The 15,845-nt window shown below is 46.3% G+C and overlaps 5 non-coding genes across 5 annotated transcripts; 2 read left to right on the top strand and 3 right to left on the bottom strand.

Moving 5' to 3' along the window:
• Nucleotides 1-2,041: 2,041 nt before the first annotated feature.
• On the bottom strand, nucleotides 2,042-2,113 carry trnae-uuc (transfer RNA glutamic acid (anticodon UUC)). The gene has a single exon. It is a non-coding gene; the product is annotated as a tRNA-Glu (tRNA).
• Nucleotides 2,114-5,118: 3,005 nt separating this feature from the next.
• On the bottom strand, nucleotides 5,119-5,191 carry trnaf-gaa (transfer RNA phenylalanine (anticodon GAA)). The gene has a single exon. It is a non-coding gene; the product is annotated as a tRNA-Phe (tRNA).
• A 7,985-nt stretch (nucleotides 5,192-13,176) lies between these two features.
• trnad-guc (transfer RNA aspartic acid (anticodon GUC)) lies at nucleotides 13,177-13,248 on the top strand. Its single transcript has one exon. It is a non-coding gene; the product is annotated as a tRNA-Asp (tRNA).
• A 1,001-nt stretch (nucleotides 13,249-14,249) lies between these two features.
• On the bottom strand, nucleotides 14,250-14,321 carry trnad-guc (transfer RNA aspartic acid (anticodon GUC)). Its single transcript has one exon. It is a non-coding gene; the product is annotated as a tRNA-Asp (tRNA).
• Nucleotides 14,322-15,285: 964 nt separating this feature from the next.
• trnad-guc (transfer RNA aspartic acid (anticodon GUC)) lies at nucleotides 15,286-15,357 on the top strand. Its single transcript has one exon. It is a non-coding gene; the product is annotated as a tRNA-Asp (tRNA).
• The last annotated feature ends 488 nt before the right edge of the window (nucleotides 15,358-15,845 follow it).

The following is a 15,845-nucleotide window of genomic DNA, read 5'->3' as shown; positions in this document are numbered from 1 at the left end:
GAGCCCGTGCCTCCCGGGGGGGATGGGGAGACCCTGCCTATGAGGGGGGTCGCGGATACGGGCACGGAGGAGAGTATACAGTTCACCGGGTCGGGCGTCCTGGGTGCCGGGGTGGACGAGGCCGATAAGGCTGAATTCGCCCGTTCGCGGCTCGACATCTCCCAGGACCTGCTCGACCTGGTGGACGGTTTTAATAAAAACGTCTCACCTGCCGGGTCGGTTGGTGGCGGTGTGGGCGGGGGGAGCCCCTTCTCCCGGTCTCTGGGCACGGTGCCGGGTGAGTTGGGGAGCTGGAGTTCACTTACTCCCCGGTTTCCCCGACCGGTGGGCACCGCAGGGGCTGGAGTGCATTCTGGACAAAAATAATAAAAACTTAATTTGACACTGGTTTTTGGTTTTCTTTGGGTGTTTTTGCACATAAACAAACCCTAAACCCCCCTTCTTATCAAAGGGGGGCCTAAAAACACACAAAAAAGAAGAAAAAAAGAAAAAGAAAAAAAAGAGTCGCTGTTTTGAAACGATTGGATGTCTTTCAGGGCCCCATTTGCTTTTTTAACAGCCTTCTCAACTTGTCCTGCCACCTTCAAAGATTTGTGTAACTACACCCCCAGGTCTCTCTATTCATCCACTCCATTTAAAATTGTTGTCTCTCCTCAATCTTCCGACCAAAATGTATCACTTCACAATTCTCTGCAGTAAATTTCTTCTGCCATGTTTCTGCCCATTTCACCAGTCTGTCTCTGTCCTCCTGAAGTCTGTTACTGTCCTCCACATTGTTTATTACATTTCTGAGTTTCGTGTCATCTGCAAACTTTGAAATTATACCCTGTACTCCCAAGTCCCGGTCATTAATATATATCAAGAAGAGTAGTGGTCCCAATACCGAGCCCTGGGGGACACCACTGTGTACTTGTCTCCAGTCTGAAAAACAACCGTTCACCACTACTCTCTGTTTTCTGCTCCTGAGCCAATTTTATATCCACGCTGCCATTGTCCGTTTAATCCCATGGGCTTCAATTTTGCCAACAAGTCTATTGTGTGATACTTTATCCTCCCTTAATCTCTCCCTGCATAGAAACTCCCCAACCCATATTCATGGCCACCCCCTCGACCTTGCCATCTCACGTGGCCTCTCTACTCCCGATCGTGTCAATCATGGATAAGGCCATCTCTGATCACTTCCTTGTATCCCTCTCCACCCACATGGAATCATAGAATCATAGAAAGGTTACAGCACGGAAGGAGGCCATTCAGCCCATCGGGTCCATGCCAGCTCTATGCAAGATCAATCCACGTTGTCCCACTCCCCCAATGCACATCACAGAATGAACTCAGGAATCCCACGCCACTTTCTATGAGCGGTAACAGGCTGCGGTTATGGTGCAGACCGGGACCCAGGGCTGAGGCTGTGGTCATCAGTTACTCTGGGAGTGGCACAGTCTGGTTCATGACTAGCCGGGGGTGAGAGTAACACCAGGGAGTCAGGCTGGTGTTTAGAAGGGTGTGGGTTCCAGCTCCCGTTCCAGGACTGGGACACATGATCCAGACTGACTGTGTCATGCTGAGAGGGAGCTGCATCGTGAGAGGTGCTGTCCTTTGAATGAGGTGTTTAATGGGGGTCCCTTCTTTCTGCTCCGAAGTGTAAAAGATCCCGTGACAATTTGTGAAGAGCCCGTGTCTCGTTCCTTGTCTCATTTAGACTCTCAGTTAATTGGTCTGTTCTCTCCACAGATTCGGCCTGACTCGCTGAGTGTTTCCAGAATGTTCTGTGTGTGTTTCACTGAGACTCGGGTTTTACAGTAAATGATAAAAGGATTGTCGTCAAACACTTGGCCATGAGCTGCTGAGTGACCTGTCGGGACATTGTTGCTTGCTTCCCTTCAGCTTGCAGGGTTGGGGTTTCGGTGCACTGTCCCTTTAAGAGCTGTGGTCTGCCTCATTTGTCAGTGTGATTGTGGGACTGACACAGAAGCGAGGGAGGAAGCAGCAGCCACAGCCCGGACTGCAGGCAAATTGTGAGGCTGGGACGAAAAGGCTGTTATTCCCACACCAGGAGTCGAACCCGGGCCGCCTGGGTGAAAACCAGGAATCCTCACCGCTAGACCACATGGGAACTAAAAGAACAACCAGCAGGAAGGGCACTGAGACTACACTCAGAAGGTTGCAGGGCGATTTCATGGACGTGTTCACAATTATGAAAGATTTCGACAGAGTACATTAGGAGAAACTGTTTCCAGTGATGGGAGGGTTAATAATCAGAGGACACAGATTTAAGATAAATGGGCAAAAAAGCCACGGGCGGGGGAATGAGGAGAGATTTCTTTACGCAGCGAGTTGTTATGATCGGGAATGCACTGCCTGAAAGGGAGGTGGAAGCAGGTTCAATAGTAACTTTCAAAAGGGAATTGGATAAATACTTGACGTGAAAAAATTCACAGGGCTGTGGGGAAAGAGCCGGGGAGTGGGACTAACCCACTTCCTTCTGTGTTCATCCCTGGAAAAAACTCTCCCCCAAGTCACTTACAACGGCACTTTCAAATTCCCAACTGTCCAGTCTTTGGCCCTCCATTCACCACGACATTTCTGCAGCTACTGATTTGCTCAATCACACCCTCACCTCCACCTTTGACGCTCTTGTACCCATTAAAACCATCACTCCCCCTCACCCTGGTCGCTCCCCCTGGGTCTGCTCTCATTTCCTCTCCCCTAAGTCCAAGGGACACAGCTTTGAACATTTATGGTGGACAACTGGTTTGGCCATTCATCGCCAGATCTGCCTGGACCACATAAAGCACTATCGGGTCCTGTCTCCTCTGACAAAACTGCTCACTATTCTAGGATCATCCTGGAATGTAAAGATAACCCCCGGCTTCTCTTCTCCACTACAAACCGTCTTCTTAAACCCCACTCCCCTCACTCCTCCACCCTCACCTCCAACAAAAAGTGCGAGGAGCTCATGGACTTCTTTGTCACTAAGATTGAGACCATCCATTCAGCTGCCTCTGCCGCTCCCCTCCTTTCCCAAGCCCACCAAGTTTCTCTCCTATCTCCCCTCATGCCCTCTCTGAGCTCTCTTGACAATGAGACCAACATCCTGCTCCCTCGGCCCAATTCCCACCAAACTGCTGACCACACAACCTCCCTTCCTGGCCCCCTGTTAGCTGACATTGTTAACGGTCCCCTCTCCTCAGGTACTGTCCCCCTCCCCATCAAATCTGCTCTCATCACCCTCCTTCATAAAAGACCTACCCTTGACCCCTGTGTCCTTGCAAACTACCACCCCATCTCCAACCTCCCTTTCCTCTCCAAAGTGTTGCCGCCTCCCAAATCCATGTCCATCTTTCCCACAACACCATGTTTGAATCCCTCCAATCAGGTTTCCACTCCTGCCACAGTACTGAAACGGCCCTTGTCAAAGTCACAAATGACATCCTCTGTGACTGTGTGGATGGAGATTTAATCTTGATCGAACCCTTGATGCACCTGCCCACGGAGTGTTTGATGGCACAGTGTAGAGGGAGCTTTACTCTGCCATGTACTGTACAGTATCAGTCTGTGATGGAGCAGAGCCCTGTTCTTTAATAGAAATTATTCTTTCGATGAGCCACTGAGCCGCTAAAGCAGCCTCCGAGACCCAAAGTCTGATTTCCATCCCACAGTTGCAGCAGTTTGCGAGGGCTGGGCCACGTTAACAGCAGCTCTCTGTTCCTGGTCTGGAGCTGAGGTGTTGTGTATTGTCCCTGACACAGGGACCAGACGGTGAGCTGCTGGCTCCTATTGTTCTGGGATCATTCCCTGCTGCTCTGTTCTCACCTCTTCACTGGGTCTCAGATTATTACCAGCCATCTTCCTGATCAATAAACAATCGGCAGTCTGACCGGGGAGATTTGAAATGTGTGAAACATTTCATGTGTCTCATCCCTGTCCCTGGACACAAATAAATAGGCCGTCATGAAATGTTCACAGTCCGTTTATTGAGCCTTCTCCTTCTTAGAAGAATCTTTTAATCTCCTTGCTAAAGTGACCTTTGATCTGAATGTCTTGTTTTGCGGTATGTCCTAGATTGTTCCAGGTCAGCATTGTAATAATTCGGTGGTAGTTGAAAAGTGGGATCATTATATTAAATCGAGATATTTATCACAGCCCCGCCCCCCAAACATTCAAACCACCGTTCAGGAGGAGAACCCCTCTGCTCGCTGACCTACATTGGCTCCCAGTTCACCAACATCTCAAATTTTAAATTATCAGCTTCGTGTTCAAATCCCTCCATGACCTCGCCCCTCCCTATCTCTGTAACCTCCTCCACCCCTACAACCCTCCGAGATCTCTGAGCTCCTCCAATTCAGGCCTCTTGCGCATCCACGATTTTCATCGCTCCACCATTGGCGGCCGTGCCTTCAACCGACTGGGCCCAAAGCTCTGGATTTCCCTCTCTTAACCTCCCCGCCTCTCGACCTCTCTCTCCTCCCTTAAGACACTTAAAACCTACCTCACCTGTCCCAATATCTCCTTATGTGGCTCCATGTCACATTTTGTTTGATAATCGCTCCTGTGAAGCGCCTTGGGACGTTTTACTCCGTTAAAGGCGCGATATAAATGCAAGTTGTTGTTGTTGTTGTTGGGGTGGAGAAAGGGTTTTCTTTCTTTTTATCACTCTTTTCTATCTCTCTATTTCTTTCCTTTCTCGGACTCTGTTTTCCGGGTCTGTTTACTGACACACATTGCAATCTGTGTCACTCGGTGTCTAACAATGTGAGGCAATGTGTTTTATTCCCGCTGTGTTATCTCTCTGGCGGTTTGCTGATAAATGTTTAACTCGCGGCCTGTTCCCGTTAATGGTCACAAGCAGTAACAGACAGACAGAGCGTGTCTGACCGCCCTGAGATGTGGAAAAGGCATCAGTTTAGGACAAATGCATCAAATCAAATGTTCATCGAGCACCGAGAGAGACAAAAACCAGAGAGAAAGGCAGAAGGAAACAGAGAAATAAAAGCTGAATACAGACATCCTTGATGTCTCTCTATTCCATCCCCAACCGTTCAGTGTCGGGTAAAAATGTCAGTGCAAATAAATGTTTGAGATTCGGCCTAAAGAAGAAGAAACAAAATAGCCCAAAACTGCCGAAACCCGGGATTGAACCAGGGACCTTTACATCTTCAGTCGAACGCTCTCCCAACTGAGCTATTTCGACCCCACATCCGACTGCCCTTTGGGTCATCCTCTTGTAATAAAATCTAACCCCGGGTGGAATTGCCTCTCCCGCTCATTCCTCACTTCGGGAGAATGAGACCGACCATCAAGGAGAGATTTTCTGATCCTGTCGTTGAATCTCATTTCTATTAAACATTCCTTGAACTCTCTGCCGGGGGGATTCAGAGCTGGGGTTCGCCATGAACCAGCTTCCCCTCAATTCCCAGCTTTATCAGTGAATCGCCCAACAAACGCTCGACAGAGCTCAGGTTATATTAATAATAAAAACAGAAAATGCGGGAAACACTCAGCAGGTCAGGCAGCATCTGTGGAGAGAGAAACATTCTTTCAGGTCGATGACCTTTCATCAGAGCTCTCTCTTTCATCAGGCCAATCCGCTACCACCCACTTTGTGCTGCGGCCCAAGACCATTCTTATTCCCGTTGAATTGAACGGCAGGGAATTTCCCGCGGTTTGTATAAACAGCGGGCGGTCCGCCCACCAAATGACCTCCAGGCGGTGAAGACATATGTCGACCCCTCCTCGTCTCGGGGACAGATTTGGAACTGGTGCTCGGGCATGAAACTGCCGTTGGCTCTGTGGGACTGGATAGACCCAGACCGACTGGAAGTGTACGGGGATATGTTTCTGGCAGACAGCATGGCAGAGTCCACGAGGAAAGGCATCATCACCCTCATCTCCAAGTGAAGCTTTGTTACACCGCCTCTCAGGCAAGTTTATCCTTGCTTAGATAAGGAGACCAAAACTGTACACAGTACTCCAGGTGTGGTCTCACCAAAGCCCCGTACAATTGCAACAAGACTTCCTTACTCTTGTATTCCAACCCTTTGCAATAAAGCCAACATTCCATTTGCCTTCCGAATTGCTTGCTGTACCTACATGTTAACTTTCTGTGTTTCTTGTACCAGGACACCCAAGTCTCTGAACACGAATGTTTAATAGTTGCTCACCATTTAAAAATATTCTGTTTTTCGACTATTCCGACCAAAGTGAATAACCTCACATTTCCCTACATTATACTCCATCTTCCACCTTCTTGCCCACTCACGTAACCTGTCTATATCCCTTTGCAGACACTTTGTGTCCTCCTCACAGCTTACTTTCCCACGTGGCTTTGTATGGTCAGATATCTTGGATACATTACTCTGATGTACATTGTAAATAGCTGAGGCCCAGTAAAGGCCGGTATCGCTCGCTGATCAGTCAAGGGTAAAATCCCTGCGACGACATTGGTCCCAGCCCCGATGAGGTTCAACCCGTCCATCTTGTACAGGTCTTTAGTATCAATCAAAGTGCACAATGACGCCCCGGGAAAGCGAGTATCTCCCCACAGATACTACCTGACCTGCTGAGTGTTGCCAGCAGTTTCTGGGTTTATTTTTGAGCTTTCACTGGAGCAGTTTTCCTGACAACCTGCAACTTGCCTCAAGGGCGCAGCTTCAAGCACAACTTTCTTGTGCTCTTCTCACACACAAGATCGCACTTTACTTTCCGACACACGCGCTTTAAAATCTGCCGTTTCCGCACACAGCGTCCTGCGCCACGAGAATTTGAAAGACCTTCCGCTCACGGCCTGTAATCGCTCCTTTTTCCCCACAGGCGCTCTTTACATTTATCCTCTACTCGATTCAATCGCATGTTTCAACAGAACTATTAAGGTCAAGGCGGAACACTTCCGATCTTACTGCACCGCCCCAACTTGCCAAATGTGCACCTTTCAACCTCCATTCACAGCTCTGTCGCGCTGCCCGTCGCTCACGCAACTCAACTGCTGAGAGAAAAGAGCCAACAAGCATCAAAACAAAAACCAGTTCTTCAGTTACCATCCCCTGGATCACAAGATTCCCCAAGTGAATTTCGTGAACAATCGGGCGGCTGTCTTTCCAGAGACCAGCCCTGCTTTCGTCGTGTTTCTCTGTCGAGCGGTCACGCAGATCGAAATGTATCGACTGGTTTCAAGGCACAAATGAACATTGGTGTGAATGGGACATGTGCCCAATAGAAACAGCGGTCGGAGCAGAACAAACTTAAAGGAGTGAGATCGTGAAAGTGAATGTTAGAGTCGACAATGCCGCAGGAAAGTGTCCATGAAATGGAAGGAGGAAAGTAAAGGCGGCCTATTGACTGTGGAAGGAAGAAAAAGCTGGGAGAAGAGGCGGGTTTGAACTGTGGAACATCAAGTACAGGCATGTGAGAGAGGTGGGATTTGACGGAATTGAAAGGTTTTCACCAAAACATTTTTCTTTCATGTTCTGAAGATTGATTTCTTGCTGCATCCTCTCAGCACATGTGGGAAAGGAAAAAATCGGTAAATGAAACTCTGTGGAGACTCGGATTCGCTCCGATGTTACTGCGACCACAACGCAGAGTGTTAACCACAAAACGATCACGACGCAGCACATGAGGTGTGGCAGTTGTGCCCCAACAACATTAATGGCACGCATGACACTGCTGAGAAAAGAAAGATTTTGGTGATGAGGCTAAAATGTTCAACAGCTCAGATTATGGCAGCGCAGAGATTGGAGCCTAAATCCAGCGCCTTGGACCGCTCGGCCACGCTACCGCTTCACAAGAGTGTTGTCCAGAATCTCGGAACTGGTGATTGAAAAGCGGCTTTCCGACTCTGACCTTTGAGTCCAAGATTTTTGCCTTGAAAGAATCAAATAAAAGGGCTTTCTTTGCACTGTTCTTGCGACCAGGTGGCTGAGTGGTTGAGGTGATGGACTGCTAATCCATTGAGCTTTGCCAGCATGGTTTTGTATCCCAGCTGCGCCATTACTGCCTTTTTTAATCGTTCATGGGATGTGGGCGTCGCTGGCGAGGCCACCATTTATTGCCCATCCCTAATTGCCCTTGAGAAGGTGGTGGTGAGCCGCCTTCTTGAACTGTTGCAGTCCATGTGGTGAAGGTTCTCCCACAGTGCTGTTAGGTAGGGAGTTCCAGGATTTTGACCCAGCGACGATGAAGGAACGGTGATATATTTCCAAGTCGGGATGGTGTGTGACTTGGAGGGGAACGTGCAGGTGGTGTTGTTCCCATGTGCCTGCTGCCCTTGTCCTTCTAGGTGGTAGAGGTCGTGGGTTTGGGAGGTGCTGTCGAAGAAGCCTTGGCGAGTTGCTGCAGTGCATTCTGTGGATGGTACACACTGCAGCCACAGTGCGCCGGTGGTGAAGGGAGTGAATGTTTAGGGTGGTGGATGGGGTGCCGAACAAGTGGGCTACTTTGTCCTGGATGGTGTCGAGCTTCTTGAGTGTTGTTGGAGCTGCACTCATCCAGGCAAGTGGAGAGTATTCTATCACACTCCTGACTTGTGCCTTGTAGATGGTGGAAAGGCTTTGGGGAGTCCGGAGGTGGGTCACTCACCACAGAATACCCAGCTTCTGGCCTACTCGTGTAGCCACAGTATTTATATGGCTGGTCCTTTTAAGTTTCTGGTCAATGGTGACACCCAGGATGTTGATGATGGGGGATTCGGCGATGGTAGTGCCGTTGAATGTCAAGGGGAGGTGGTCAGACTCTCTCTTGTTGGAGATTGTCATTGCCTGGCAATTATCTGGCATGAATGTTACTTGCCACTTATGAGCCCAAGCCTGGATATTGTCCAGGTCTTGCTGCATGTGGGCACGGACTGCTTCTTATCTGTGGGGTTGCGAATGGAACTGAACACTGCGCAATCATCAGCAAACATCCCCATTTCTGACCTTATGATGGGGGAAAGGTCATTGATGAAGCAGCTGAAGATGGTTGGGCCAAAGACACTGCCCTGAGGAACTCCTGCAGCAATGTCCTGGGGCTGAGATGATTGGCCTCCAACAACCACTACCATCTTCTTTTGTGCTCCTTCTGACTCCAGCCACTGGAGAGTTTTCCACTGAAGCGGCAGCTGAACGGATGGTCTCAATCTTTGTGACAAAATAGTCCAGGAGCTCCTCGCAAATTTTGTGGTGAGGGTGGAGGAGCCAGGGGGTGCAAGAAGTCGGTTTGTGGTCGAGAAGAGATACTGGGGGTATCTTTGGATTCCTGGATAATCCTGGAATAATGAGCAGTTTTCTGTCTCTCTCTGTTTCGGGCTGGTGAATTAGCCCGGGTCTGTTCACAGGGCGATTCTGCGTTTTATTTCTTCCTCATTATTGTGGTTCTGATATCGAGGTGAGGATTTTAAAATCTGCTCGGAGATCAGTGAAATTAAATCGTAGAAAGTGAAAAAGTCCGAGTCAGTTTTTCACTGTATTTTCTTCATTCGATGTTGCTGATAAATGAAAGTGAAGCTTCTAAAGGCAGACCTTCCCGTCGGGGAATTGACCCCAGTCTCCAGGGTGATGGACACTGATACTCACCACGATACTAACGAGGAACTGGTGCCGGAAGGGGATGTACGTTCAGCACAGATGCTTCACGTTTCAGGAAATCTGTTTGAGCTATTCTTTTGGTGACAGTTTGTTGAACTTTCCACGGACCACTGTTGAAAGAAGAATTACCGACCACTTTTCCATCTCATGTTGGATCATGATGTGGGGAGTGCGGGAGAGAGTGAGACAGAGAAAGACCGACTCAAGAAAACAAAGAAAATATGAGGCACATACACAGACAGATAGACACAGACACGCATACACATGGAGTGACTCAGAAATATGGAGAGACAGAACATGGATAATTTGGCTGATTTTTGTTCTATTTCTGTGGTAGATTTCGTGAAATCTCACAGATCAATGAGCATAAAACTCGAGGTGTTCAATGCTGTGGAATTTTAATTCACTTCAGAATTATTAATTCCACAAGAAACTTGTTGAATTTTGAAACGCAGAGATGAACACGTTGATAAATGACGGGATCTGAAGTCTCTCAGATTCGAACCTGTGCGAGGGAAATGAATGAAATTTTAATCTGTCACCTTAACCACGAGTAAGTTAAAATTACAATCGCTCTGCATCCAGTCCCCAAACAGTCTCTGTTCAATAATATTCTGAAAGCGACAATCAGCTGTTTATTTTTCTCTGTAGTTTTTTTTAGGAAGAAGCTCGGCGAAGACATAAAATTAAAAGTTGGCGTCTTATAAATGCTCACCACGATAAGAGAGAGAAAGAACGAAAGAAAGACAGAGTCAGTTGTTCGTTGTCTAACAAAGAGAAGGAAATGTAAAAGGTTCTCTCAACAGTGGCCCGTGGAAAATTAAACAAACTGTCATCAAATAAATCGTTGAAGAAATTCACTGACACATTTTTAACACCATCTGGGGTGAGTGTAGAATCAATGCAGTAATTCCTCGTTGGTATCGTGGTGAGTATCCTCCCCTGTCACGCCGGGGTTCAATTCCCCGACGAAGAGGTTAAATTTTCGCCGCCTGTCAAAGTTTTTATCTGCAATATTGGATGTGGAAAATGCAGTGTAAAACTGACTCGGAGATTTTAATCTGTCACCTGAACCACGAGTAAGTCAAAATCACAATTGCTCTGCATCCAGTCCTCAAATAGTCTCCGTACATTAATATTCTGAAAGTGACAATCACCTGTTTTTTTTCTCTGTAGTTTTTTTTTAGGAAGAAGCTCGGCGAAGACATAAAATTAAAAGTTGGCGTCTGATAAATGCTTCCTCCCCGTCGGGGAATTAAACCCCGGACTGAGGCGGGGCAACTCACCACGAGAAGAGAGAAAGAAAGAACGAAAGAAAGGCAGAGTCAGTTTTCGTTGTCCAACAAAGAGATGGAAATGTAAAAGGTTCTTTCAAGAGTGGCCCGTGGAAAATGAAACAAACTGTCATCAAATAAATAGTTAAAAGAAATGCACTGACACATGAAGCATGTCTAACACCATCTGGGATGAGTGCACGGTGGGTGCAGCAGTTCCTCGTTGGTATAGTGGTGAGTATCTCCGCCTGTCACGCGGGAGACCTGGGTTCAATTTCCCGACGGGGGGATTAAACTTCCGCCGCCTTTCGAAGCTTTTCTCTCATTCATTTCCAATATTGGATGCGGAATGGACAGTGTCAAACTGATTCGGAGTGTCCCACTTTCCCCAATTTAATTTCACTGATATTCCAGCGGTTTTAAAATCTGCTCTCAGCTTCACTCTTCACCTCGATGTTCGACTGGTTTCTGTGATGGTGGGGATTTCGGGAGGAGGCCGAGATGGATCATCCACTCGGCACTTCTGGCTGAAGACTGTTTCTAAAACTTTGCACTCACGTGCTGGGCTTTACCATCATTGAGGATGGGGATGTTCAGAGAGCCTCTTCCCGTGAGTTGTTTAATTATCCACCATCATTCACAAATGGGTGTGGCAGGACTGCAGAGCTTTGATCTGATCCGTTGTTTGTGGGATCGCTAAGCTCTCTCAACAGCATGCTGCTTCCACTGTTTGTCAAGTAGTCCTGTGTTACTTTCAGGTTATTGGTGTGTTTATGTAGCTAGGAATGTGTGTGTTTGTGTATGTGTGAATATGACTATGTCTGTCTCACTTGTTATATGCGTTTCTGAGTGTCTCTCTCTTTCTTTCTATCTGTCACTTTTAACCTGCTCCCCAAATAATTTTTCTTTGGACCTTGACTAACAAAGAGATAGAAAGTAAGTCTTCTGACAACAGTGGCATGTGGAAAGTTAATCAAATTGTCATCAAAGAAGTAGTTAAAATAGATTCACTGAAACATGCATCCTTTTCATTGCTGTATGTGAGATCTTTCATGTCTGCGCCTGTTCCGAGACCTGTCTCTCTCTGTTTCGGGCTGGTGACAGCGCGATTCTGCGTTTTATTTCTTGCCCATTATTGTGGTTCTCACATCGAGCTGAAGCGTGAGGCAGAGAGCAGATATTTAAAATCGCTGTGAAATCAATTTGTGGAAGTGGGAAAGGCCGAGTCAGTTTTTCATTGTATTTTCAACATCCAATATTGCAGATAAATGAAAGTGAAGCTTCGAAAGCAGCAATAACCTCCTCGTCGGGGAATTGAACCCCGGTGTCCCGCGTGACAGGCGGGGATACTCACCACATACTGACAAGGAATTCAAGCAGATATTTGCCGTATATTCACCACAGATGCTTCACTTTTCAGTGAATCTGTTTGAACTGTTCATTTGATGACAGTTTGTTTCACTTTCCACGAACCACTGTTGAAAGAAAAATTACCGACCACTTTTGCATCACATGTTGGATCATGATGTGGGTAACGCGGGAGAGAGTGAGACAGAAAGAGACAGATCTTCTCAGGAAAATATAGAAAATATGAGGCACATACACAGACAGACAGACAGACACACAGAAACAGACACACATGCACATGGATTGACTCAGAAATACTGAGAGTCAGAATATGGATAATTTGGCTGATTTTTGTTCTATTTCTGTCGTAGATTTCGTGAAATCTTGCAGATCAATTAAAATGAGCATAAAACTCGAGGTACTCAATGCTGTGGAATTTTAATTCACTTAAGAATTATTAATTCTACAAGAAACTTGTTGAATTTTGAAACGCAGAGATGAAACAGGTTGATGAATGACGGGATCTGAAGTCTGTCAGATTTGAACCAATGAATGAATTTCTAATCTGTCACCTTAATCACCAGTTAGTAAAAATCACAATTGCTCCGCATCCAGTCCTCAAATAGTCTCCGTACAATAATATTCTGAAAGTGACAATCACCTGTTTTGTTGCTCTGCAGTTTTTGTTCAGGAAGAAGCTCGGCGAAGACATAAAATTAAAAGTTGGCGTCTGATAAATGCTTCCTCCCCGTCGGGGAATGAAACCCCGGACTAAGGCGGGGCAACTCACCACGATAAGAGAGAAAGAAAGAACGAAAGAAAGACAGAGTCAGTTGTCGTTGTCTAACAAAGAGAAGGAAATGTAAAAGGTTCTTTCAAGAGTGGCCCGTGGAAAATGAAACAAACTATCATCAAATAAATAGTTAAAAGAAATGCACTGATACATGAAGCATGTCTAACGCCATCTGGGATGAGTGCACGGTCAATGTAGCAGCTCCTCGTTAGTATAGTGGTGAGTATCCCCGCCTGTCACGCGGGAGACCGGGGTTCAATTCCCCGACGAGGAGATTAAATTTTCGCCGCCTTCAAAAGCTTTTATCTCCAATATTGGATGCGGAATATACAGTGAAAAACTGACTCGGAGTTTCCCACTTTCCCCAATTTAATTTCACTGATTTTCCAGCGGTTTTAAAATCTGCTCTCAGCGTCACTCTTCACCTCGATGTTCGACTGGCTTCTGTGATGGTGGGGATTTCGGGAGGAGGCCGAGATGGATCATCCACTCGGCACTTCTGGCTGAAGACGGTTTCTAAAACTTTGCACTCACGTGCTGGGCTTTACCATCATTGAGGATGGGGATGTTCATAGAGCCTCTTCCCGTTAGTTGTTTAATTATCCACCATCATTCACAAATGGGTGTGGCAGGACTGCAGAGCTTTGATCTGATCCGTTGTTTGTGGGATCGCTGAGCTCTATCCACAGCATGCTGCTTCCACTGTTTGTCAAGTAGTCCTGTGTTACTTTCAGGTTATTGGTGTGTTTATGTAGCTAGGAATGTGTGTGTTTGTGTATGTGTGAATATGACTATGTCTGTCTCACTTGTTATATGCGTTTCTGAGTGTCTCTCTCTTTCTTTCTATCTGTCACTTTTTCCCTGCTCCCCAAATAAGTTTTCTCTGGACCTTGACTAATAAAGAGATAGAAAGTAAGTCTTCTTTCAACAGTGGCATGTGGAAAGTTAAACAAATTGTCATCAAAGAAGTCGTTAAAATAGATTCACTGAAACGTGCATCCTTTTCATTGCTGTTTGTAAGATCTTTCATGTCTGCGCCTGTTCCGAGACCTGTCTCTCTCTGTTTCGGGCTGGTGACAGCGCGATTCTGCGTTTTATTTCTTGCCCATCATTGTGGTTCTCACATCGAGCTGAAGCGTGAGGCAGAGAGCAGATATTTAAAATCGCTGTGAAATCAAATTGCAGAAGTGGGAAAGGCCGAGTCAGTTTTTCATTGTATTTTCAACATCCAATATTTCAGATAAATGAAAGTGAAGCTTCGAAAGCAGCAATAACCTCCTCGTCGGGGAATTGAACCCCGGTCTCCCGCGTGACAGGCGGGGATACTCACCACTATACTAACGAGGAATTGGTACAGACATTTACCGTATATTCACCAAAGATGCTTCACTTTTCAGTGAATCTGTTTGAACTGTTCATTTGATGACAGTTTGTTTCACTTTCCACGAACCACTGTTGAAAGAAAAATTACCGACCACTTTTGCATCACATGTTGGATCATGATGTGGGTAACGCGGGAGAGAGTGAGACAGAAAGAGACAGATCTTCTCAGGAAAATATAGAAAATATGAGGCACATACACAGACAGACAGACAGAAACAGACACACATGCACATGGATTGACTCAGAAATACTGAGAGTCAGAATATGGATAATTTGGCTGATTTTTGTTCTATTTCTGTCGTAGATTTCGTGAAATCTTGCAGATCAATTAAAATGAGCATAAAACTCGAGGTACTCAATGCTGTGGAATTTTAATTCACTTAAGAATTATTAATTCTACAAGAAACTTGTTGAATTTTGAAACGCAGAGATGAAACAGGTTGATGAATGACGGGATCTGAAGTCTGTCAGATTTGAACCAATGAATGAATTTCTAATCTGTCACCTTAATCACCAGTTAGTAAAAATCACAATTGCTCTGCATCCAGTCCTCAAATAGTCTCCGTACAATAATATTCTGAAAGTGACAATCACCTGTTTTGTTGCTCTGCAGTTTTTGTTCAGGAAGAAGCTCGGCGAAGACATAAAATTAAAAGTTGGCGTCTGATAAATGCTTCCTCCCCGTCGGGGAATTAAACCCCTGACTCAGGCGGGGCAACTCACCACGATAAGAGAGAAAGAAAGAACGAAAGAAAGACAGAGTCAGTTGTCGTTGTCTAACAAAGAGAAGGAAATGTAAAAGGTTCTTTCAAGAGTGGCCCGTGGAAAATGCAACAAACTATCATCAAATAAATAGTTAAAAGAAATGCACTGATACATGAAGCATGTCTAACGCCATCTGGGATGAGTGCACGGTCAATGTAGCAGCTCCTCGTTAGTATAGTGGTGAGTATCCCCGCCTGTCACGCGGGAGACCGGGGTTCAATTCCCCGACGAGGAGATTAAATTTTCGCCGCCTTCAAAAGCTTTTATCTCCAATATTGGATGCGGAATATACAGTGAAAAACTGACTCGGAGTTTCCCACTTTCCCCAATTTAATTTCACTGATTTTCCAGCGGTTTTAAAATCTGCTCTCAGCGTCACTCTTCACCTCGATGTTCGACTGGCTTCTGTGATGGTGGGGATTTCGGGAGGAGGCCGAGATGGATCATCCACTCGGCACTTCTGGCTGAAGACGGTTTCTAAAACTTTGCACTCACGTGCTGGGCTTTACCATCATTGAGGATGGGGATGTTCATAGAGCCTCTTCCCGTTAGTTGTTTAATTATCCACCATCATTCACAAATGGGTGTGGCAGGACTGCAGAGCTTTGATCTGATCCGTTGTTTGTGGGATCGCTAAGCTCTATCCACAGCATGCTGCTTCCACTGTTTGTCAAGTAGTCCTGTGTTACTTTCAGGTTATTGGTGTGTTTATGTAGCTAGGAA

The sequence above is a fragment of the Heptranchias perlo genome, chromosome 35, assembly GCF_035084215.1.
Source record: "Heptranchias perlo isolate sHepPer1 chromosome 35, sHepPer1.hap1, whole genome shotgun sequence".
Lineage (NCBI taxonomy): Eukaryota > Metazoa > Chordata > Chondrichthyes > Hexanchiformes > Hexanchidae > Heptranchias > Heptranchias perlo.
Note: the sequence above shows the minus strand (reverse complement) of the source record. Positions and strands in the feature narration are given on the sequence as shown.